This window comes from Oncorhynchus gorbuscha, linkage group LG12 (assembly GCF_021184085.1).
Source record: "Oncorhynchus gorbuscha isolate QuinsamMale2020 ecotype Even-year linkage group LG12, OgorEven_v1.0, whole genome shotgun sequence".
In the NCBI taxonomy this organism is placed as follows: Eukaryota; Metazoa; Chordata; class Actinopteri; order Salmoniformes; family Salmonidae; genus Oncorhynchus; species Oncorhynchus gorbuscha.
The window spans coordinates 44,637,531-44,656,549 of record NC_060184.1 but is presented as its reverse complement, the minus strand read 5'-3'; the positions used below and the strand labels follow the sequence as shown (position 1 = coordinate 44,656,549).

The 19,019-nt window shown below is 44.3% G+C and overlaps 49 non-coding genes and 4 pseudogenes across 49 annotated transcripts; all 53 read left to right on the top strand.

The window, feature by feature from the left end:
• The first annotated feature begins 39 nt into the window (after positions 1-39).
• Positions 40-158, top strand: LOC123991904 (annotated as a pseudogene).
• A 242-nt stretch (positions 159-400) lies between these two features.
• Positions 401-519, top strand: LOC123991772. Its single transcript, XR_006830891.1, has one exon. It is a non-coding gene; the product is annotated as a 5S ribosomal RNA (ribosomal RNA).
• A 242-nt stretch (positions 520-761) lies between these two features.
• On the top strand, positions 762-880 carry LOC123991771. The gene has a single exon (XR_006830890.1). It is a non-coding gene; the product is annotated as a 5S ribosomal RNA (ribosomal RNA).
• A 243-nt stretch (positions 881-1,123) lies between these two features.
• On the top strand, positions 1,124-1,242 carry LOC123991770. Its single transcript, XR_006830889.1, has one exon. It is a non-coding gene; the product is annotated as a 5S ribosomal RNA (ribosomal RNA).
• Positions 1,243-1,484: 242 nt separating this feature from the next.
• Positions 1,485-1,603, top strand: LOC123991768. Its single transcript, XR_006830887.1, has one exon. It is a non-coding gene; the product is annotated as a 5S ribosomal RNA (ribosomal RNA).
• Positions 1,604-1,845: 242 nt separating this feature from the next.
• On the top strand, positions 1,846-1,964 carry LOC123991766. The gene has a single exon (XR_006830886.1). It is a non-coding gene; the product is annotated as a 5S ribosomal RNA (ribosomal RNA).
• Positions 1,965-2,204: 240 nt separating this feature from the next.
• Positions 2,205-2,323, top strand: LOC123991765. Its single transcript, XR_006830885.1, has one exon. It is a non-coding gene; the product is annotated as a 5S ribosomal RNA (ribosomal RNA).
• A 241-nt stretch (positions 2,324-2,564) lies between these two features.
• Positions 2,565-2,683, top strand: LOC123991764. Its single transcript, XR_006830884.1, has one exon. It is a non-coding gene; the product is annotated as a 5S ribosomal RNA (ribosomal RNA).
• Positions 2,684-2,925: 242 nt separating this feature from the next.
• Positions 2,926-3,044, top strand: LOC123991763. The gene has a single exon (XR_006830883.1). It is a non-coding gene; the product is annotated as a 5S ribosomal RNA (ribosomal RNA).
• Positions 3,045-3,286: 242 nt separating this feature from the next.
• Positions 3,287-3,405, top strand: LOC123991762. Its single transcript, XR_006830882.1, has one exon. It is a non-coding gene; the product is annotated as a 5S ribosomal RNA (ribosomal RNA).
• A 241-nt stretch (positions 3,406-3,646) lies between these two features.
• Positions 3,647-3,765, top strand: LOC123991761. The gene has a single exon (XR_006830881.1). It is a non-coding gene; the product is annotated as a 5S ribosomal RNA (ribosomal RNA).
• Positions 3,766-4,007: 242 nt separating this feature from the next.
• LOC123991760 lies at positions 4,008-4,126 on the top strand. Its single transcript, XR_006830880.1, has one exon. It is a non-coding gene; the product is annotated as a 5S ribosomal RNA (ribosomal RNA).
• Positions 4,127-4,368: 242 nt separating this feature from the next.
• Positions 4,369-4,487, top strand: LOC123991759. Its single transcript, XR_006830879.1, has one exon. It is a non-coding gene; the product is annotated as a 5S ribosomal RNA (ribosomal RNA).
• A 212-nt stretch (positions 4,488-4,699) lies between these two features.
• On the top strand, positions 4,700-4,818 carry LOC123991758. Its single transcript, XR_006830878.1, has one exon. It is a non-coding gene; the product is annotated as a 5S ribosomal RNA (ribosomal RNA).
• Positions 4,819-5,060: 242 nt separating this feature from the next.
• LOC123991756 lies at positions 5,061-5,179 on the top strand. The gene has a single exon (XR_006830876.1). It is a non-coding gene; the product is annotated as a 5S ribosomal RNA (ribosomal RNA).
• A 242-nt stretch (positions 5,180-5,421) lies between these two features.
• Positions 5,422-5,537, top strand: LOC123991892 (annotated as a pseudogene).
• A 242-nt stretch (positions 5,538-5,779) lies between these two features.
• On the top strand, positions 5,780-5,898 carry LOC123991755. Its single transcript, XR_006830875.1, has one exon. It is a non-coding gene; the product is annotated as a 5S ribosomal RNA (ribosomal RNA).
• Positions 5,899-6,140: 242 nt separating this feature from the next.
• LOC123991754 lies at positions 6,141-6,259 on the top strand. Its single transcript, XR_006830874.1, has one exon. It is a non-coding gene; the product is annotated as a 5S ribosomal RNA (ribosomal RNA).
• Positions 6,260-6,501: 242 nt separating this feature from the next.
• LOC123991753 lies at positions 6,502-6,620 on the top strand. Its single transcript, XR_006830873.1, has one exon. It is a non-coding gene; the product is annotated as a 5S ribosomal RNA (ribosomal RNA).
• Positions 6,621-6,862: 242 nt separating this feature from the next.
• Positions 6,863-6,981, top strand: LOC123991752. The gene has a single exon (XR_006830872.1). It is a non-coding gene; the product is annotated as a 5S ribosomal RNA (ribosomal RNA).
• A 242-nt stretch (positions 6,982-7,223) lies between these two features.
• Positions 7,224-7,342, top strand: LOC123991750. Its single transcript, XR_006830871.1, has one exon. It is a non-coding gene; the product is annotated as a 5S ribosomal RNA (ribosomal RNA).
• Positions 7,343-7,584: 242 nt separating this feature from the next.
• On the top strand, positions 7,585-7,703 carry LOC123991749. Its single transcript, XR_006830870.1, has one exon. It is a non-coding gene; the product is annotated as a 5S ribosomal RNA (ribosomal RNA).
• A 242-nt stretch (positions 7,704-7,945) lies between these two features.
• Positions 7,946-8,064, top strand: LOC123991748. The gene has a single exon (XR_006830869.1). It is a non-coding gene; the product is annotated as a 5S ribosomal RNA (ribosomal RNA).
• Positions 8,065-8,306: 242 nt separating this feature from the next.
• Positions 8,307-8,425, top strand: LOC123991747. The gene has a single exon (XR_006830868.1). It is a non-coding gene; the product is annotated as a 5S ribosomal RNA (ribosomal RNA).
• Positions 8,426-8,667: 242 nt separating this feature from the next.
• On the top strand, positions 8,668-8,786 carry LOC123991746. The gene has a single exon (XR_006830867.1). It is a non-coding gene; the product is annotated as a 5S ribosomal RNA (ribosomal RNA).
• Positions 8,787-9,028: 242 nt separating this feature from the next.
• LOC123991744 lies at positions 9,029-9,147 on the top strand. Its single transcript, XR_006830865.1, has one exon. It is a non-coding gene; the product is annotated as a 5S ribosomal RNA (ribosomal RNA).
• Positions 9,148-9,389: 242 nt separating this feature from the next.
• On the top strand, positions 9,390-9,508 carry LOC123991743. The gene has a single exon (XR_006830864.1). It is a non-coding gene; the product is annotated as a 5S ribosomal RNA (ribosomal RNA).
• A 242-nt stretch (positions 9,509-9,750) lies between these two features.
• LOC123991742 lies at positions 9,751-9,869 on the top strand. Its single transcript, XR_006830863.1, has one exon. It is a non-coding gene; the product is annotated as a 5S ribosomal RNA (ribosomal RNA).
• Positions 9,870-10,111: 242 nt separating this feature from the next.
• LOC123991741 lies at positions 10,112-10,230 on the top strand. Its single transcript, XR_006830862.1, has one exon. It is a non-coding gene; the product is annotated as a 5S ribosomal RNA (ribosomal RNA).
• A 242-nt stretch (positions 10,231-10,472) lies between these two features.
• LOC123991740 lies at positions 10,473-10,591 on the top strand. Its single transcript, XR_006830861.1, has one exon. It is a non-coding gene; the product is annotated as a 5S ribosomal RNA (ribosomal RNA).
• A 242-nt stretch (positions 10,592-10,833) lies between these two features.
• On the top strand, positions 10,834-10,952 carry LOC123991739. The gene has a single exon (XR_006830860.1). It is a non-coding gene; the product is annotated as a 5S ribosomal RNA (ribosomal RNA).
• A 241-nt stretch (positions 10,953-11,193) lies between these two features.
• On the top strand, positions 11,194-11,312 carry LOC123991738. Its single transcript, XR_006830859.1, has one exon. It is a non-coding gene; the product is annotated as a 5S ribosomal RNA (ribosomal RNA).
• Positions 11,313-11,552: 240 nt separating this feature from the next.
• LOC123991737 lies at positions 11,553-11,671 on the top strand. Its single transcript, XR_006830858.1, has one exon. It is a non-coding gene; the product is annotated as a 5S ribosomal RNA (ribosomal RNA).
• Positions 11,672-11,913: 242 nt separating this feature from the next.
• Positions 11,914-12,032, top strand: LOC123991736. The gene has a single exon (XR_006830857.1). It is a non-coding gene; the product is annotated as a 5S ribosomal RNA (ribosomal RNA).
• A 242-nt stretch (positions 12,033-12,274) lies between these two features.
• Positions 12,275-12,393, top strand: LOC123991734. Its single transcript, XR_006830856.1, has one exon. It is a non-coding gene; the product is annotated as a 5S ribosomal RNA (ribosomal RNA).
• Positions 12,394-12,635: 242 nt separating this feature from the next.
• Positions 12,636-12,754, top strand: LOC123991732. Its single transcript, XR_006830854.1, has one exon. It is a non-coding gene; the product is annotated as a 5S ribosomal RNA (ribosomal RNA).
• A 242-nt stretch (positions 12,755-12,996) lies between these two features.
• Positions 12,997-13,115, top strand: LOC123991731. The gene has a single exon (XR_006830853.1). It is a non-coding gene; the product is annotated as a 5S ribosomal RNA (ribosomal RNA).
• Positions 13,116-13,357: 242 nt separating this feature from the next.
• LOC123991730 lies at positions 13,358-13,476 on the top strand. The gene has a single exon (XR_006830852.1). It is a non-coding gene; the product is annotated as a 5S ribosomal RNA (ribosomal RNA).
• Positions 13,477-13,718: 242 nt separating this feature from the next.
• LOC123991729 lies at positions 13,719-13,837 on the top strand. The gene has a single exon (XR_006830851.1). It is a non-coding gene; the product is annotated as a 5S ribosomal RNA (ribosomal RNA).
• Positions 13,838-14,079: 242 nt separating this feature from the next.
• Positions 14,080-14,198, top strand: LOC123991728. The gene has a single exon (XR_006830850.1). It is a non-coding gene; the product is annotated as a 5S ribosomal RNA (ribosomal RNA).
• A 242-nt stretch (positions 14,199-14,440) lies between these two features.
• Positions 14,441-14,559, top strand: LOC123992143. The gene has a single exon (XR_006831229.1). It is a non-coding gene; the product is annotated as a 5S ribosomal RNA (ribosomal RNA).
• Positions 14,560-14,801: 242 nt separating this feature from the next.
• LOC123992142 lies at positions 14,802-14,920 on the top strand. The gene has a single exon (XR_006831228.1). It is a non-coding gene; the product is annotated as a 5S ribosomal RNA (ribosomal RNA).
• A 242-nt stretch (positions 14,921-15,162) lies between these two features.
• Positions 15,163-15,281, top strand: LOC123992141. The gene has a single exon (XR_006831227.1). It is a non-coding gene; the product is annotated as a 5S ribosomal RNA (ribosomal RNA).
• A 242-nt stretch (positions 15,282-15,523) lies between these two features.
• On the top strand, positions 15,524-15,641 carry LOC123991893 (annotated as a pseudogene).
• Positions 15,642-15,883: 242 nt separating this feature from the next.
• On the top strand, positions 15,884-16,002 carry LOC123992140. The gene has a single exon (XR_006831226.1). It is a non-coding gene; the product is annotated as a 5S ribosomal RNA (ribosomal RNA).
• Positions 16,003-16,244: 242 nt separating this feature from the next.
• LOC123992139 lies at positions 16,245-16,363 on the top strand. Its single transcript, XR_006831225.1, has one exon. It is a non-coding gene; the product is annotated as a 5S ribosomal RNA (ribosomal RNA).
• A 242-nt stretch (positions 16,364-16,605) lies between these two features.
• Positions 16,606-16,724, top strand: LOC123992137. Its single transcript, XR_006831223.1, has one exon. It is a non-coding gene; the product is annotated as a 5S ribosomal RNA (ribosomal RNA).
• A 242-nt stretch (positions 16,725-16,966) lies between these two features.
• LOC123991890 lies at positions 16,967-17,087 on the top strand (annotated as a pseudogene).
• A 242-nt stretch (positions 17,088-17,329) lies between these two features.
• Positions 17,330-17,448, top strand: LOC123992136. Its single transcript, XR_006831222.1, has one exon. It is a non-coding gene; the product is annotated as a 5S ribosomal RNA (ribosomal RNA).
• Positions 17,449-17,690: 242 nt separating this feature from the next.
• On the top strand, positions 17,691-17,809 carry LOC123992135. The gene has a single exon (XR_006831221.1). It is a non-coding gene; the product is annotated as a 5S ribosomal RNA (ribosomal RNA).
• A 242-nt stretch (positions 17,810-18,051) lies between these two features.
• LOC123992132 lies at positions 18,052-18,170 on the top strand. The gene has a single exon (XR_006831220.1). It is a non-coding gene; the product is annotated as a 5S ribosomal RNA (ribosomal RNA).
• A 242-nt stretch (positions 18,171-18,412) lies between these two features.
• LOC123991877 lies at positions 18,413-18,531 on the top strand. The gene has a single exon (XR_006830991.1). It is a non-coding gene; the product is annotated as a 5S ribosomal RNA (ribosomal RNA).
• Positions 18,532-18,772: 241 nt separating this feature from the next.
• Positions 18,773-18,891, top strand: LOC123992131. Its single transcript, XR_006831219.1, has one exon. It is a non-coding gene; the product is annotated as a 5S ribosomal RNA (ribosomal RNA).
• Positions 18,892-19,019: the final 128 nt, after the last annotated feature.

The window sequence follows — 19,019 nt, the reverse complement described above, 5'->3', positions numbered from 1 at the left end:
TCACTTTGACTTTATATAGTGCACCAAGAGGTAGTTTCTCGTTAAGACCACACCGGCCTGAGTACGCCTGATCTTGTCTGATCTCGGAAGCTAAGCAGGTTCGGGCCTGGTTAGTACTTGGATGGGAGACCGCCTGGGAATACCAGGTGCTGTAAGCTTTTTGTCAACCCTTTGTCCGTTTCTTCCCACAAGGCTGAAATATGTGCCGTCGCTTTGAAATAAGTAAGCAAGGTTAGTTTGTATTTCATCCAACAATCTGTGCTACAAATTATGGCTACATTATATGCAAGTTCTTCCACTTTTTGAGTGACACAAAGATGCTTATCGACATGGTGAAAATGCAACAGCTGTTAATCACACCCACTTTGACTTTATATAGTGCACCAAGAGATAGTTTCTCGCTTACGACCACACCGGCCTGAGTACGCCTGATCTCGTCTGATCTCGGAAGCTAAGCAGGTTCGGGCCTGGTTAGTACTTGGATGGGAGACCGCCTGGGAATACCAGGTGCTGTAAGCTTTTTGTCAACCCTTTGTCCGTTTCTTCCCACAAGGCTGAAATATGTGCCGTCGCTTTGAAATAAGTAAGCAAGGTTAGTTTGTATTTCATCCAACAATCTGTGCTACAAATTATGGCTACATTATATGCAAGTTCTTCCACTTTTTGAGTGACACAAAGATGCTTATCGACATGGTGAAAATGCAACAGCTGTTAATCACACCCACTTTGACTTTATATAGTGCACCAAGAGATAGTTTCTCGCTTACGACCACACCGGCCTGAGTACGCCTGATCTCGTCTGATCTCGGAAGCTAAGCAGGTTCGGGCCTGGTTAGTACTTGGATGGGAGACCGCCTGGGAATACCAGGTGCTGTAAGCTTTTTGTCAACCCTTTGTCCGTTTCTTCCCACAAGGCTGAAATATGTGCCGTCGCTTTGAAATAAGTAAGCAAGGTTAGTTTGTATTTCATCCAACAATCTGTGCTACAAATTATGGCTACATTATATGCAAGTTCTTCCACTTTTTGAGTGACACAAAGATGGCTTATCGACATGGTGAAAATGCAACAGCTGTTAATCACACCCACTTTGACTTTATATAGTGCACCAAGAGATAGTTTCTCGCTTACGACCACACCGGCCTGAGTACGCCTGATCTCGTCTGATCTCGGAAGCTAAGCAGGTTCGGGCCTGGTTAGTACTTGGATGGGAGACCGCCTGGGAATACCAGGTGCTGTAAGCTTTTTGTCAACCCTTTGTCCGTTTCTTCCCACAAGGCTGAAATATGTGCCGTCGCTTTGAAATAAGTAAGCAAGGTTAGTTTGTATTTCATCCAACAATCTGTGCTACAAATTATGGCTACATTATATGCAAGTTCTTCCACTTTTTGAGTGACACAAAGATGCTTATCGACATGGTGAAAATGCAACAGCTGTTAATCACACCCACTTTGACTTTATATAGTGCACCAAGAGATAGTTTCTCGCTTACGACCACACCGGCCTGAGTACGCCTGATCTCGTCTGATCTCGGAAGCTAAGCAGGTTCGGGCCTGGTTAGTACTTGGATGGGAGACCGCCTGGGAATACCAGGTGCTGTAAGCTTTTTGTCAACCCTTTGTCCGTTTCTTCCCACAAGGCTGAAATATGTGCCGTCGCTTTGAAATAAGTAAGCAAGGTTAGTTTGTATTTCATCCAACAATCTGTGCTACAAATTATGGCTACATTATATGCAAGTTCTTCCACTTTTTGAGTGACACAAAGATGCTTATCGACATGGTGAAAATGCAACAGCTGTTAATCACACCCACTTTGACTTTATATAGTGCACCAAGAGATAGTTTCTCGCTTACGACCACACCGGCCTGAGTACGCCTGATCTCGTCTGATCTCGGAAGCTAAGCAGGTTCGGGCCTGGTTAGTACTTGGATGGGAGACCGCCTGGGAATACCAGGTGCTGTAAGCTTTTTGTCAACCCTTTGTCCGTTTCTTCCCACAAGGCTGAAATATGTGCCGTCGCTTTGAAATAAGTAAGCAAGGTTAGTGTATTTCATCCAACAATCTGTGCTACAAATTATGGCTACATTATATGCAAGTTCTTCCACTTTTTGAGTGACACAAAGATGCTTATCGACATGGTGAAAATGCAACAGCTGTTAATCACACCCACTTTGACTTTATATAGTGCACCAAGAGATAGTTTCTCGCTTACGACCACACCGGCCTGAGTACGCCTGATCTCGTCTGATCTCGGAAGCTAAGCAGGTTCGGGCCTGGTTAGTACTTGGATGGGAGACCGCCTGGGAATACCAGGTGCTGTAAGCTTTTTGTCAACCCTTTGTCCGTTTCTTCCCACAAGGCTGAAATATGTGCCGTCGCTTTGAAATAAGTAAGCAAGGTTAGTTTGTATTTCATCCAACAATCTGTGCTACAAATTATGGCTACATTATATGCAAGTTCTTCCACTTTTTGAGTGACACAAAGATGCTTATCGACATGGTGAAAATGCAACAGCTGTTAATCACACCCACTTTGACTTTATATGTGCACCAAGAGATAGTTTCTCGCTTACGACCACACCGGCCTGAGTACGCCTGATCTCGTCTGATCTCGGAAGCTAAGCAGGTTCGGGCCTGGTTAGTACTTGGATGGGAGACCGCCTGGGAATACCAGGTGCTGTAAGCTTTTTGTCAACCCTTTGTCCGTTTCTTCCCACAAGGCTGAAATATGTGCCGTCGCTTTGAAATAAGTAAGCAAGGTTAGTTTGTATTTCATCCAACAATCTGTGCTACAAATTATGGCTACATTATATGCAAGTTCTTCCACTTTTTGAGTGACACAAAGATGCTTATCGACATGGTGAAAATGCAACAGCTGTTAATCACACCCACTTTGACTTTATATAGTGCACCAAGAGATAGTTTCTCGCTTACGACCACACCGGCCTGAGTACGCCTGATCTCGTCTGATCTCGGAAGCTAAGCAGGTTCGGGCCTGGTTAGTACTTGGATGGGAGACCGCCTGGGAATACCAGGTGCTGTAAGCTTTTTTTCAACCCTTTGTCCGTTTCTTCCCACAAGGCTGAAATATGTGCCGTCGCTTTGAAATAAGTAAGCAAGGTTAGTTTGTATTTCATCCAACAATCTGTGCTACAAATTATGGCTACATTATATGCAAGTTCTTCAACTTTTTGAGTGACACAAAGATGCTTATCGACATGGTGAAAATGCAACAGCTGTTAATCACACCCACTTTGACTTTATATAGTGCACCAAGAGATAGTTTCTCGCTTACGACCACACCGGCCTGAGTACGCCTGATCTCGTCTGATCTCGGAAGCTAAGCAGGTTCGGGCCTGGTTAGTACTTGGATGGGAGACCGCCTGGGAATACCAGGTGCTGTAAGCTTTTTGTCAACCCTTTGTCCGTTTCTTCCCACAAGGCTGAAATATGTGCCGTCGCTTTGAAATAAGTAAGCAAGGTTAGTTTGTATTTCATCCAACAATCTGTGCTACAAATTATGGCTACATTATATGCAAGTTCTTCACTTTTTGAGTGACACAAAGATGCTTATCGACATGGTGAAAATGCAACAGCTGTTAATCACACCCACTTTGACTTTATATAGTGCACCAAGAGATAGTTTCTCGCTTACGACCACACCGGCCTGAGTACGCCTGATCTCGTCTGATCTCGGAAGCTAAGCAGGTTCGGGCCTGGTTAGTACTTGGATGGGAGACCGCCTGGGAATACCAGGTGCTGTAAGCTTTTTGTCAACCCTTTGTCCGTTTCTTCCCACAAGGCTGAAATATGTGCCGTCGCTTTGAAATAAGTAAGCAAGGTTAGTTTGTATTTCATCCAACAATCTGTGCTACAAATTATGGCTACATTATATGCAAGTTCTTCCACTTTTTGAGTGACACAAAGATGCTTATCGACATGGTGAAAATGCAACAGCTGTTAATCACACCCACTTTGACTTTATATAGTGCACCAAGAGATAGTTTCTCGCTTACGACCACACCGGCCTGAGTACGCCTGATCTCGTCTGATCTCGGAAGCTAAGCAGGTTCGGGCCTGGTTAGTACTTGGATGGGAGACCGCCTGGGAATACCAGGTGCTGTAAGCTTTTTGTCAACCCTTTGTCCGTTTCTTCCCACAAGGCTGAAATATGTGCCGTCGCTTTGAAATAAGTAAGCAAGGTTAGTTTGTATTTCATCCAACAATCTGTGCTACAAATTATGGCTACATTATATGCAAGTTCTTCCACTTTTTGAGTGACACAAAGATGCTTATCGACATGGTGAAAATGCAACAGCTGTTAATCACACCCACTTTGACTTTATATAGTGCACCAAGAGATAGTTTCTCGCTTACGACCACACCGGCCTGAGTACGCCTGATCTCGTCTGATCTCGGAAGCTAAGCAGGTTCGGGCCTGGTTAGTACTTGGATGGGAGACCGCCTGGGAATACCAGGTGCTGTAAGCTTTTTGTCAACCCTTTGTCCGTTTCTTTGAAATAAGTAAGCAAGGTTAGTTTGTATTTCATCCAACAATCTGTGCTACAAATTATGGCTACATTATATGCAAGTTCTTCCACTTTTTGAGTGACACAAAGATGCTTATCGACATGGTGAAAATGCAACAGCTGTTAATCACACCCACTTTGACTTTATATAGTGCACCAAGAGATAGTTTCTCGCTTACGACCACACCGGCCTGAGTACGCCTGATCTCGTCTGATCTCGGAAGCTAAGCAGGTTCGGGCCTGGTTAGTACTTGGATGGGAGACCGCCTGGGAATACCAGGTGCTGTAAGCTTTTTGTCAACCCTTTGTCCGTTTCTTCCCACAAGGCTGAAATATGTGCCGTCGCTTTGAAATAAGTAAGCAAGGTTAGTTTGTATTTCATCCAACAATCTGTGCTACAAATTATGGCTACATTATATGCAAGTTCTTCCACTTTTTGAGTGACACAAAGATGCTTATCGACATGGTGAAAATGCAACAGCTGTTAATCACACCCACTTTGACTTTATATAGTGCACCAAGAGATAGTTTCTCGCTTACGACCACACCGGCCTGAGTACGCCTGATCTCGTCTGATCTCGGAAGCTAAGCAGGTTCGGGCCTGGTTAGTACTTGGATGGGAGACCGCCTGGGAATACCAGGTGCTGTAAGCTTTTTGTCAACCCTTTGTCCGTTTCTTCCCACAAGGCTGAAATATGTGCCGTCGCTTTGAAATAAGTAAGCAAGGTTAGTTTGTATTTCATCCAACAATCTGTGCTACAAATTATGGCTACATTATATGCAAGTTCTTCCACTTTTTGAGTGACACAAAGATGCTTATCGACATGGTGAAAATGCAACAGCTGTTAATCACACCCACTTTGACTTTATATAGTGCACCAAGAGATAGTTTCTCGCTTACGACCACACCGGCCTGAGTACGCCTGATCTCGTCTGATCTCGGAAGCTAAGCAGGTTCGGGCCTGGTTAGTACTTGGATGGGAGACCTGGGAATACCAGGTGCTGTAAGCTTTTTGTCAACCCTTTGTCCGTTTCTTCCCACAAGGCTGAAATATGTGCCGTCGCTTTGAAATAAGTAAGCAAGGTTAGTTTGTATTTCATCCAACAATCTGTGCTACAAATTATGGCTACATTATATGCAAGTTCTTCCACTTTTTGAGTGACACAAAGATGCTTATCGACATGGTGAAAATGCAACAGCTGTTAATCACACCCACTTTGACTTTATATAGTGCACCAAGAGATAGTTTCTCGCTTACGACCACACCGGCCTGAGTACGCCTGATCTCGTCTGATCTCGGAAGCTAAGCAGGTTCGGGCCTGGTTAGTACTTGGATGGGAGACCGCCTGGGAATACCAGGTGCTGTAAGCTTTTTGTCAACCCTTTGTCCGTTTCTTCCCACAAGGCTGAAATATGTGCCGTCGCTTTGAAATAAGTAAGCAAGGTTAGTTTGTATTTCATCCAACAATCTGTGCTACAAATTATGGCTACATTATATGCAAGTTCTTCAACTTTTTGAGTGACACAAAGATGCTTATCGACATGGTGAAAATGCAACAGCTGTTAATCACACCCACTTTGACTTTATATAGTGCACCAAGAGATAGTTTCTCGCTTACGACCACACCGGCCTGAGTACGCCTGATCTCGTCTGATCTCGGAAGCTAAGCAGGTTCGGGCCTGGTTAGTACTTGGATGGGAGACCGCCTGGGAATACCAGGTGCTGTAAGCTTTTTGTCAACCCTTTGTCCGTTTCTTCCCACAAGGCTGAAATATGTGCCGTCGCTTTGAAATAAGTAAGCAAGGTTAGTTTGTATTTCATCCAACAATCTGTGCTACAAATTATGGCTACATTATATGCAAGTTCTTCCACTTTTTGAGTGACACAAAGATGCTTATCGACATGGTGAAAATGCAACAGCTGTTAATCACACCCACTTTGACTTTATATAGTGCACCAAGAGATAGTTTCTCGCTTACGACCACACCGGCCTGAGTACGCCTGATCTCGTCTGATCTCGGAAGCTAAGCAGGTTCGGGCCTGGTTAGTACTTGGATGGGAGACCGCCTGGGAATACCAGGTGCTGTAAGCTTTTTGTCAACCCTTTGTCCGTTTCTTCCCACAAGGCTGAAATATGTGCCGTCGCTTTGAAATAAGTAAGCAAGGTTAGTTTGTATTTCATCCAACAATCTGTGCTACAAATTATGGCTACATTATATGCAAGTTCTTCCACTTTTTGAGTGACACAAAGATGCTTATCGACATGGTGAAAATGCAACAGCTGTTAATCACACCCACTTTGACTTTATATAGTGCACCAAGAGATAGTTTCTCGCTTACGACCACACCGGCCTGAGTACGCCTGATCTCGTCTGATCTCGGAAGCTAAGCAGGTTCGGGCCTGGTTAGTACTTGGATGGGAGACCGCCTGGGAATACCAGGTGCTGTAAGCTTTTTGTCAACCCTTTGTCCGTTTCTTCCCACAAGGCTGAAATATGTGCCGTCGCTTTGAAATAAGTAAGCAAGGTTAGTTTGTATTTCATCCAACAATCTGTGCTACAAATTATGGCTACATTATATGCAAGTTCTTCCACTTTTTGAGTGACACAAAGATGCTTATCGACATGGTGAAAATGCAACAGCTGTTAATCACACCCACTTTGACTTTATATAGTGCACCAAGAGATAGTTTCTCGCTTACGACCACACCGGCCTGAGTACGCCTGATCTCGTCTGATCTCGGAAGCTAAGCAGGTTCGGGCCTGGTTAGTACTTGGATGGGAGACCGCCTGGGAATACCAGGTGCTGTAAGCTTTTTGTCAACCCTTTGTCCGTTTCTTCCCACAAGGCTGAAATATGTGCCGTCGCTTTGAAATAAGTAAGCAAGGTTAGTTTGTATTTCATCCAACAATCTGTGCTACAAATTATGGCTACATTATATGCAAGTTCTTCCACTTTTTGAGTGACACAAAGATGCTTATCGACATGGTGAAAATGCAACAGCTGTTAATCACACCCACTTTGACTTTATATAGTGCACCAAGAGATAGTTTCTCGCTTACGACCACACCGGCCTGAGTACGCCTGATCTCGTCTGATCTCGGAAGCTAAGCAGGTTCGGGCCTGGTTAGTACTTGGATGGGAGACCGCCTGGGAATACCAGGTGCTGTAAGCTTTTTGTCAACCCTTTGTCCGTTTCTTCCCACAAGGCTGAAATATGTGCCGTCGCTTTGAAATAAGTAAGCAAGGTTAGTTTGTATTTCATCCAACAATCTGTGCTACAAATTATGGCTACATTATATGCAAGTTCTTCCACTTTTTGAGTGACACAAAGATGCTTATCGACATGGTGAAAATGCAACAGCTGTTAATCACACCCACTTTGACTTTATATAGTGCACCAAGAGATAGTTTCTCGCTTACGACCACACCGGCCTGAGTACGCCTGATCTCGTCTGATCTCGGAAGCTAAGCAGGTTCGGGCCTGGTTAGTACTTGGATGGGAGACCGCCTGGGAATACCAGGTGCTGTAAGCTTTTTGTCAACCCTTTGTCCGTTTCTTCCCACAAGGCTGAAATATGTGCCGTCGCTTTGAAATAAGTAAGCAAGGTTAGTTTGTATTTCATCCAACAATCTGTGCTACAAATTATGGCTACATTATATGCAAGTTCTTCCACTTTTTGAGTGACACAAAGATGCTTATCGACATGGTGAAAATGCAACAGCTGTTAATCACACCCACTTTGACTTTATATAGTGCACCAAGAGATAGTTTCTCGCTTACGACCACACCGGCCTGAGTACGCCTGATCTCGTCTGATCTCGGAAGCTAAGCAGGTTCGGGCCTGGTTAGTACTTGGATGGGAGACCGCCTGGGAATACCAGGTGCTGTAAGCTTTTTGTCAACCCTTTGTCCGTTTCTTCCCACAAGGCTGAAATATGTGCCGTCGCTTTGAAATAAGTAAGCAAGGTTAGTTTGTATTTCATCAAACAATCTGTGCTACAAATTATGGCTACATTATATGCAAGTTCTTCCACTTTTTGAGTGACACAAAGATGCTTATCGACATGGTGAAAATGCAACAGCTGTTAATCACACCCACTTTGACTTTATATAGTGCACCAAGAGATAGTTTCTCGCTTACGACCACACCGGCCTGAGTACGCCTGATCTCGTCTGATCTCGGAAGCTAAGCAGGTTCGGGCCTGGTTAGTACTTGGATGGGAGACCGCCTGGGAATACCAGGTGCTGTAAGCTTTTTGTCAACCCTTTGTCCGTTTCTTCCCACAAGGCTGAAATATGTGCCGTCGCTTTGAAATAAGTAAGCAAGGTTAGTTTGTATTTCATCCAACAATCTGTGCTACAAATTATGGCTACATTATATGCAAGTTCTTCCACTTTTTGAGTGACACAAAGATGCTTATCGACATGGTGAAAATGCAACAGCTGTTAATCACACCCACTTTGACTTTATATAGTGCACCAAGAGATAGTTTCTCGCTTACGACCACACCGGCCTGAGTACGCCTGATCTCGTCTGATCTCGGAAGCTAAGCAGGTTCGGGCCTGGTTAGTACTTGGATGGGAGACCGCCTGGGAATACCAGGTGCTGTAAGCTTTTTGTCAACCCTTTGTCCGTTTCTTCCCACAAGGCTGAAATATGTGCCGTCGCTTTGAAATAAGTAAGCAAGGTTAGTTTGTATTTCATCCAACAATCTGTGCTACAAATTATGGCTACATTATATGCAAGTTCTTCCACTTTTTGAGTGACACAAAGATGCTTATCGACATGGTGAAAATGCAACAGCTGTTAATCACACCCACTTTGACTTTATATAGTGCACCAAGAGATAGTTTCTCGCTTACGACCACACCGGCCTGAGTACGCCTGATCTCGTCTGATCTCGGAAGCTAAGCAGGTTCGGGCCTGGTTAGTACTTGGATGGGAGACCGCCTGGGAATACCAGGTGCTGTAAGCTTTTTGTCAACCCTTTGTCCGTTTCTTCCCACAAGGCTGAAATATGTGCCGTCGCTTTGAAATAAGTAAGCAAGGTTAGTTTGTATTTCATCCAACAATCTGTGCTACAAATTATGGCTACATTATATGCAAGTTCTTCCACTTTTTGAGTGACACAAAGATGCTTATCGACATGGTGAAAATGCAACAGCTGTTAATCACACCCACTTTGACTTTATATAGTGCACCAAGAGATAGTTTCTCGCTTACGACCACACCGGCCTGAGTACGCCTGATCTCGTCTGATCTCGGAAGCTAAGCAGGTTCGGGCCTGGTTAGTACTTGGATGGGAGACCGCCTGGGAATACCAGGTGCTGTAAGCTTTTTGTCAACCCTTTGTCCGTTTCTTCCCACAAGGCTGAAATATGTGCCGTCGCTTTGAAATAAGTAAGCAAGGTTAGTTTGTATTTCATCCAACAATCTGTGCTACAAATTATGGCTACATTATATGCAAGTTCTTCCACTTTTTGAGTGACACAAAGATGCTTATCGACATGGTGAAAATGCAACAGCTGTTAATCACACCCACTTTGACTTTATATAGTGCACCAAGAGATAGTTTCTCGCTTACGACCACACCGGCCTGAGTACGCCTGATCTCGTCTGATCTCGGAAGCTAAGCAGGTTCGGGCCTGGTTAGTACTTGGATGGGAGACCGCCTGGGAATACCAGGTGCTGTAAGCTTTTTGTCAACCCTTTGTCCGTTTCTTCCCACAAGGCTGAAATATGTGCCGTCGCTTTGAAATAAGTAAGCAAGGTTAGTTTGTATTTCATCCAACAATCTGTGCTACAAATTATGGCTACATTATATGCAAGTTCTTCCACTTTTTGAGTGACACAAAGATGCTTATCGACATGGTGAAAATGCAACAGCTGTTAATCACACCCACTTTGACTTTATATAGTGCACCAAGAGATAGTTTCTCGCTTACGACCACACCGGCCTGAGTACGCCTGATCTCGTCTGATCTCGGAAGCTAAGCAGGTTCGGGCCTGGTTAGTACTTGGATGGGAGACCGCCTGGGAATACCAGGTGCTGTAAGCTTTTTGTCAACCCTTTGTCCGTTTCTTCCCACAAGGCTGAAATATGTGCCGTCGCTTTGAAATAAGTAAGCAAGGTTAGTTTGTATTTCATCCAACAATCTGTGCTACAAATTATGGCTACATTATATGCAAGTTCTTCCACTTTTTGAGTGACACAAAGATGCTTATCGACATGGTGAAAATGCAACAGCTGTTAATCACACCCACTTTGACTTTATATAGTGCACCAAGAGATAGTTTCTCGCTTACGACCACACCGGCCTGAGTACGCCTGATCTCGTCTGATCTCGGAAGCTAAGCAGGTTCGGGCCTGGTTAGTACTTGGATGGGAGACCGCCTGGGAATACCAGGTGCTGTAAGCTTTTTGTCAACCCTTTGTCCGTTTCTTCCCACAAGGCTGAAATATGTGCCGTCGCTTTGAAATAAGTAGCAAGGTTAGTTTGTATTTCATCCAACAATCTGTGCTACAAATTATGGCTACATTATATGCAAGTTCTTCCACTTTTTGAGTGACACAAAGATGCTTATCGACATGGTGAAAATGCAACAGCTGTTAATCACACCCACTTTGACTTTATATAGTGCACCAAGAGATAGTTTCTCGCTTACGACCACACCGGCCTGAGTACGCCTGATCTCGTCTGATCTCGGAAGCTAAGCAGGTTCGGGCCTGGTTAGTACTTGGATGGGAGACCGCCTGGGAATACCAGGTGCTGTAAGCTTTTTGTCAACCCTTTGTCCGTTTCTTCCCACAAGGCTGAAATATGTGCCGTCGCTTTGAAATAAGTAAGCAAGGTTAGTTTGTATTTCATCCAACAATCTGTGCTACAAATTATGGCTACATTATATGCAAGTTCTTCCACTTTTTGAGTGACACAAAGATGCTTATCGACATGGTGAAAATGCAACAGCTGTTAATCACACCCATTGACTTTATATAGTGCACCAAGAGATAGTTTCTCGCTTACGACCACACCGGCCTGAGTACGCCTGATCTCGTCTGATCTCGGAAGCTAAGCAGGTTCGGGCCTGGTTAGTACTTGGATGGGAGACCGCCTGGGAATACCAGGTGCTGTAAGCTTTTTGTCAACCCTTTGTCCGTTTCTTCCCACAAGGCTGAAATATGTGCCGTCGCTTTGAAATAAGTAAGCAAGGTTAGTTTGTATTTCATCCAACAATCTGTGCTACAAATTATGGCTACATTATATGCAAGTTCTTCCACTTTTTGAGTGACACAAAGATGCTTATCGACATGGTGAAAATGCAACAGCTGTTAATCACACCCACTTTGACTTTATATAGTGCACCAAGAGATAGTTTCTCGCTTACGACCACACCGGCCTGAGTACGCCTGATCTCGTCTGATCTCGGAAGCTAAGCAGGTTCGGGCCTGGTTAGTACTTGGATGGGAGACCGCCTGGGAATACCAGGTGCTGTAAGCTTTTTGTCAACCCTTTGTCCGTTTCTTCCCACAAGGCTGAAATATGTGCCGTCGCTTTGAAATAAGTAAGCAAGGTTAGTTTGTATTTCATCCAACAATCTGTGCTACAAATTATGGCTACATTATATGCAAGTTCTTCCACTTTTTGAGTGACACAAAGATGCTTATCGACATGGTGAAAATGCAACAGCTGTTAATCACACCCACTTTGACTTTATATAGTGCACCAAGAGATAGTTTCTCGCTTACGACCACACCGGCCTGAGTACGCCTGATCTCGTCTGATCTCGGAAGCTAAGCAGGTTCGGGCCTGGTTAGTACTTGGATGGGAGACCGCCTGGGAATACCAGGTGCTGTAAGCTTTTTGTCAACCCTTTGTCCGTTTCTTCCCACAAGGCTGAAATATGTGCCGTCGCTTTGAAATAAGTAAGCAAGGTTAGTTTGTATTTCATCCAACAATCTGTGCTACAAATTATGGCTACATTATATGCAAGTTCTTCCACTTTTTGAGTGACACAAAGATGCTTATCGACATGGTGAAAATGCAACAGCTGTTAATCACACCCACTTTGACTTTATATAGTGCACCAAGAGATAGTTTCTCGCTTACGACCACACCGGCCTGAGTACGCCTGATCTCGTCTGATCTCGGAAGCTAAGCAGGTTCGGGCCTGGTTAGTACTTGGATGGGAGACCGCCTGGGAATACCAGGTGCTGTAAGCTTTTTGTCAACCCTTTGTCCGTTTCTTCCCACAAGGCTGAAATATGTGCCGTCGCTTTGAAATAAGTAAGCAAGGTTAGTTTGTATTTCATCCAACAATCTGTGCTACAAATTATGGCTACATTATATGCAAGTTCTTCCACTTTTTGAGTGACACAAAGATGCTTATCGACATGGTGAAAATGCAACAGCTGTTAATCACACCCACTTTGACTTTATATAGTGCACCAAGAGATAGTTTCTCGCTTACGACCACACCGGCCTGAGTACGCCTGATCTCGTCTGATCTCGGAAGCTAAGCAGGTTCGGGCCTGGTTAGTACTTGGATGGGAGACCGCCTGGGAATACCAGGTGCTGTAAGCTTTTTGTCAACCCTTTGTCCGTTTCTTCCCACAAGGCTGAAATATGTGCCGTCGCTTTGAAATAAGTAAGCAAGGTTAGTTTGTATTTCATCCAACAATCTGTGCTACAAATTATGGCTACATTATATGCAAGTTCTTCCACTTTTTGAGTGACACAAAGATGCTTATCGACATGGTGAAAATGCAACAGCTGTTAATCACACCCACTTTGACTTTATATAGTGCACCAAGAGATAGTTTCTCGCTTACGACCACACCGGCCTGAGTACGCCTGATCTCGTCTGATCTCGGAAGCTAAGCAGGTTCGGGCCTGGTTAGTACTTGGATGGGAGACCGCCTGGGAATACCAGGTGCTGTAAGCTTTTTGTCAACCCTTTGTCCGTTTCTTCCCACAAGGCTGAAATATGTGCCGTCGCTTTGAAATAAGTAAGCAAGGTTAGTTTGTATTTCATCCAACAATCTGTGCTACAAATTATGGCTACATTATATGCAAGTTCTTCCACTTTTTGAGTGACACAAAGATGCTTATCGACATGGTGAAAATGCAACAGCTGTTAATCACACCCACTTTGACTTTATATAGTGCACCAAGAGATAGTTTCTCGCTTACGACCACACCGGCCTGAGTACGCCTGATCTCGTCTGATCTCGGAAGCTAAGCAGGTTCGGGCCTGGTTAGTACTTGGATGGGAGACCGCCTGGGAATACCAGGTGCTGTAAGCTTTTTGTCAACCCTTTGTCCGTTTCTTCCCACAAGGCTGAAATATGTGCCGTCGCTTTGAAATAAGTAAGCAAGGTTAGTTTGTATTTCATCCAACAATCTGTGCTACAAATTATGGCTACATTATATGCAAGTTCTTCCACTTTTTGAGTGACACAAAGATGCTTATCGACATGGTGAAAATGCAACAGCTGTTAATCACACCCACTTTGACTTTATATAGTGCACCAAGAGATAGTTTCTCGCTTACGACCACACCGGCCTGAGTACGCCTGATCTCGTCTGATCTCGGAAGCTAAGCAGGTTCGGGCCTGGTTAGTACTTGGATGGGAGACCGCCTGGGAATACCAGGTGCTGTAAGCTTTTTGTCAACCCTTTGTCCGTTTCTTCCCACAAGGCTGAAATATGTGCCGTCGCTTTGAAATAAGTAAGCAAGGTTAGTTTGTATTTCATCCAACAATCTGTGCTACAAATTATGGCTACATTATATGCAAGTTCTTCCACTTTTTGAGTGACACAAAGATGCTTATCGACATGGTGAAAATGCAACAGCTGTTAATCACACCCACTTTGACTTTATATAGTGCACCAAGAGATAGTTTCTCGCTTACGACCACACCGGCCTGAGTACGCCTGATCTCGTCTGATCTCGGAAGCTAAGCAGGTTCGGGCCTGGTTAGTACTTGGATGGGAGACCGCCTGGGAATACCAGGTGCTGTAAGCTTTTTGTCAACCCTTTGTCCGTTTCTTCCCACAAGGCTGAAATATGTGCCGTCGCTTTGAAATAAGTAAGCAAGGTTAGTTTGTATTTCATCCAACAATCTGTGCTACAAATTATGGCTACATTATATGCAAGTTCTTCCACTTTTTGAGTGACACAAAGATGCTTATCGACATGGTGAAAATGCAACAGCTGTTAATCACACCCACTTTGACTTTATATAGTGCACCAAGAGATAGTTTCTCGCTTACGACCACACCGGCCTGAGTACGCCTGATCTCGTCTGATCTCGGAAGCTAAGCAGGTTCGGGCCTGGTTAGTACTTGGATGGGAGACCGCCTGGGAATACCAGGTGCTGTAAGCTTTTTGTCAACCCTTTGTCCGTTTCTTCCCACAAGGCTGAAATATGTGCCGTCGCTTTGAAATAAGTAAGCAAGGTTAGTTTGTATTTCATCCAACAATCTGTGCTACAAATTATGGCTACATTATATGCAAGTTCTTCCACTTTTTGAGTGACACAAAGATGCTTATCGACATGGTGAAAATGCAACAGCTGTTAATCACACCCACTTTGACTTTATATAGTGCACCAAGAGATAGTTTCTCGCTTACGACCACACCGGCCTGAGTACGCCTGATCTCGTCTGATCTCGGAAGCTAAGCAGGTTCGGGCCTGGTTAGTACTTGGATGGGAGACCGCCTGGGAATACCAGGTGCTGTAAGCTTTTTGTCAACCCTTTGTCCGTTTCTTCCCACAAGGCTGAAATATGTGCCGTCGCTTTGAAATAAGTAAGCAAGGTTAGTTTGTATTTCATCCAACAATCTGTGCTACAAATTATGGCTACATTATATGCAAGTTCTTCCACTTTTTGAGTGACACAAAGATGCTTATCGACATGGTGAAAATGCAACAGCTGTTAATCACACCCACTTTGACTTTATATAGTGCACCAAGAGATAGTTTCTCGCTACGACCACACCGGCCTGAGTACGCCTGATCTCGTCTGATCTCGGAAGCTAAGCAGGTTCGGGCCTGGTTAGTACTTGGATGGGAGACCGCCTGGGAATACCAGGTGCTGTAAGCTTTTTGTCAACCCTTTGTCCGTTTCTTCCCACAAGGCTGAAATATGTGCCGTCGCTTTGAAATAAGTAAGCAAGGTTAGTTTGTATTTCATCCAACAATCTGTGCTACAAATTATGGCTACATTATATGCAAGTTCTTCCACTTTTTGAGTGACACAAAGATGCTTATCGACATGGTGAAAATGCAACAGCTGTTAATCACACCCACTTTGACTTTATATAGTGCACCAAGAGATAGTTTCTCGCTTACGACCACACCGGCCTGAGTACGCCTGATCTCGTCTGATCTCGGAAGCTAAGCAGGTTCGGGCCTGGTTAGTACTTGGATGGGAGACCGCCTGGGAATACCAGGTGCTGTAAGCTTTTTGTCAACCCTTTGTCCGTTTCTTCCCACAAGGCTGAAATATGTGCCGTCGCTTTGAAATAAGTAAGCAAGGTTAGTTTGTATTTCATCCAACAATCTGTGCTACAAATTATGGCTACATTATATGCAAGTTCTTCCACTTTTTGAGTGACACAAAGATGCTTATCGACATGGTGAAAATGCAACAGCTGTTAATCACACCCACTTTGACTTTATATAGTGCACCAAGAGATAGTTTCTCGCTTACGACCACACCGGCCTGAGTACGCCTGATCTCGTCTGATCTCGGAAGCTAAGCAGGTTCGGGCCTGGTTAGTACTTGGATGGGAGACCGCCTGGGAATACCAGGTGCTGTAAGCTTTTTGTCAACCCTTTGTCCGTTTCTTCCCACAAGGCTGAAATATGTGCCGTCGCTTTGAAATAAGTAAGCAAGGTTAGTTTGTATTTCATCCAACAATCTGTGCTACAAATTATGGCTACATTATATGCAAGTTCTTCCACTTTTTGAGTGACACAAAGATGCTTATCGACATGGTGAAAATGCAACAGCTGTTAATCACACCCACTTTGACTTTATATAGTGCACCAAGAGATAGTTTCTCGCTTACGACCACACCGGCCTGAGTACGCCTGATCTCGTCTGATCTCGGAAGCTAAGCAGGTTCGGGCCTGGTTAGTACTTGGATGGGAGACCGCCTGGGAATACCAGGTGCTGTAAGCTTTTTGTCAACCCTTTGTCCGTTTCTTCCCACAAGGCTGAAATATGTGCCGTCGCTTTGAAATAAGTAAGCAAGGTTAGTTTGTATTTCATCCAACAATCTGTGCTACAAATTATGGCTACATTATATGCAAGTTCTTCCACTTTTTGAGTGACACAAAGATGCTTATCGACATGGTGAAAATGCAACAGCTGTTAATCACACCCACTTTGACTTTATATAGTGCACCAAGAGATAGTTTCTCGCTTACGACCACACCGGCCTGAGTACGCCTGATCTCGTCTGATCTCGGAAGCTAAAAGCAGGTTCGGGCCTGGTTAGTACTTGGATGGGAGACCGCCTGGGAATACCAGGTGCTGTAAGCTTTTTGTCAACCCTTTGTCCGTTTCTTCCCACAAGGCTGAAATATGTGCCGTCGCTTTGAAATAAGTAAGCAAGGTTAGTTTGTATTTCATCCAACAATCTGTGCTACAAATTATGGCTACATTATATGCAAGTTCTTCCACTTTTTGAGTGACACAAAGATGCTTATCGACATGGTGAAAATGCAACAGCTGTTAATCACACCCACTTTGACTTTATATAGTGCACCAAGAGATAGTTTCTCGCTTACGACCACACCGGCCTGAGTACGCCTGATCTCGTCTGATCTCGGAAGCTAAGCAGGTTCGGGCCTGGTTAGTACTTGGATGGGAGACCGCCTGGGAATACCAGGTGCTGTAAGCTTTTTGTCAACCCTTTGTCCGTTTCTTCCCACAAGGCTGAAATATGTGCCGTCGCTTTGAAATAAGTAAGCAAGGTTAGTTTGTATTTCATCCAACAATCTGTGCTACAAATTATGGCTACATTATATGCAAGTTCTTCCACTTTTTGAGTGACACAAAGATGCTTATCGACATGGTGAAAATGCAACAGCTGTTAATCACACCCACTTTGACTTTATATAGTGCACCAAGAGATAGTTTCTCGCTTACGACCACACCGGCCTGAGTACGCCTGATCTCGTCTGATCTCGGAAGCTAAGCAGGTTCGGGCCTGGTTAGTACTTGGATGGGAGACCGCCTGGGAATACCAGGTGCTGTAAGCTTTTTGTCAACCCTTTGTCCGTTTCTTCCCACAAGGCTGAAATATGTGCCGTCGCTTTGAAATAAGTAAGCAAGGTTAGTTTGTATTTCATCCAACAATCTGTGCTACAAATTATGGCTACATTATATGCAAGTTCTTCCACTTTTTGAGTGACACAAAGATGCTTATCGACATGGTGAAAATGCAACAGCTGTTAATCACACCCACTTTGACTTTATATAGTGCACCAAGAGATAGTTTCTCGCTTACGACCACACCGGCCTGAGTACGCCTGATCTCGTCTGATCTCGGAAGCTAAGCAGGTTCGGGCCTGGTTAGTACTTGGATGGGAGACCGCCTGGGAATACCAGGTGCTGTAAGCTTTTTGTCAACCCTTTGTCCGTTTCTTCCCACAAGGCTGAAATATGTGCCGTCGCTTTGAAATAAGTAAGCAAGGTTAGTTTGTATTTCATCCAACAATCTGTGCTACAAATTATGGCTACATTATATGCAAGTTCTTCCACTTTTTGAGTGACACAAAGATGCTTATCGACATGGTGAAAATGCAACAGCTGTTAATCACACCCACTTTGACTTTATATAGTGCACCAAGAGATAGTTTCTCGCTTACGACCACACCGGCCTGAGTACGCCTGATCTCGTCTGATCTCGGAAGCTAAGCAGGTTCGGGCCTGGTTAGTACTTGGATGGGAGACCGCCTGGGAATACCAGGTGCTGTAAGTTTGTCAACCCTTTTTGTCCGTTTCTTCCCACAAGGCTGAAATATGTGCCGTCGCTTTGAAATAAGTAAGCAAGGTTAGTTTGTATTTCATCCAACAATCTGTGCTACAAATTATGGCTACATTATATGCAAGTTCTTCCACTTTTTGAGTGACACAAAGATGCTTATCGACATGGTGAAAATGCAACAGCTGTTAATCACACCCACTTTGACTTTATATAGTGCACCAAGAGATAGTTTCTCGCTTACGACCACACCGGCCTGAGTACGCCTGATCTCGTCTGATCTCGGAAGCTAAGCAGGTTCGGGCCTGGTTAGTACTTGGATGGGAGACCGCCTGGGAATACCAGGTGCTGTAAGCTTTTTGTCAACCCTTTGTCCGTTTCTTCCCACAAGGCTGAAATATGTGCCGTCGCTTTGAAATAAGTAAGCAAGGTTAGTTTGTATTTCATCCAACAATCTGTGCTACAAATTATGGCTACATTATATG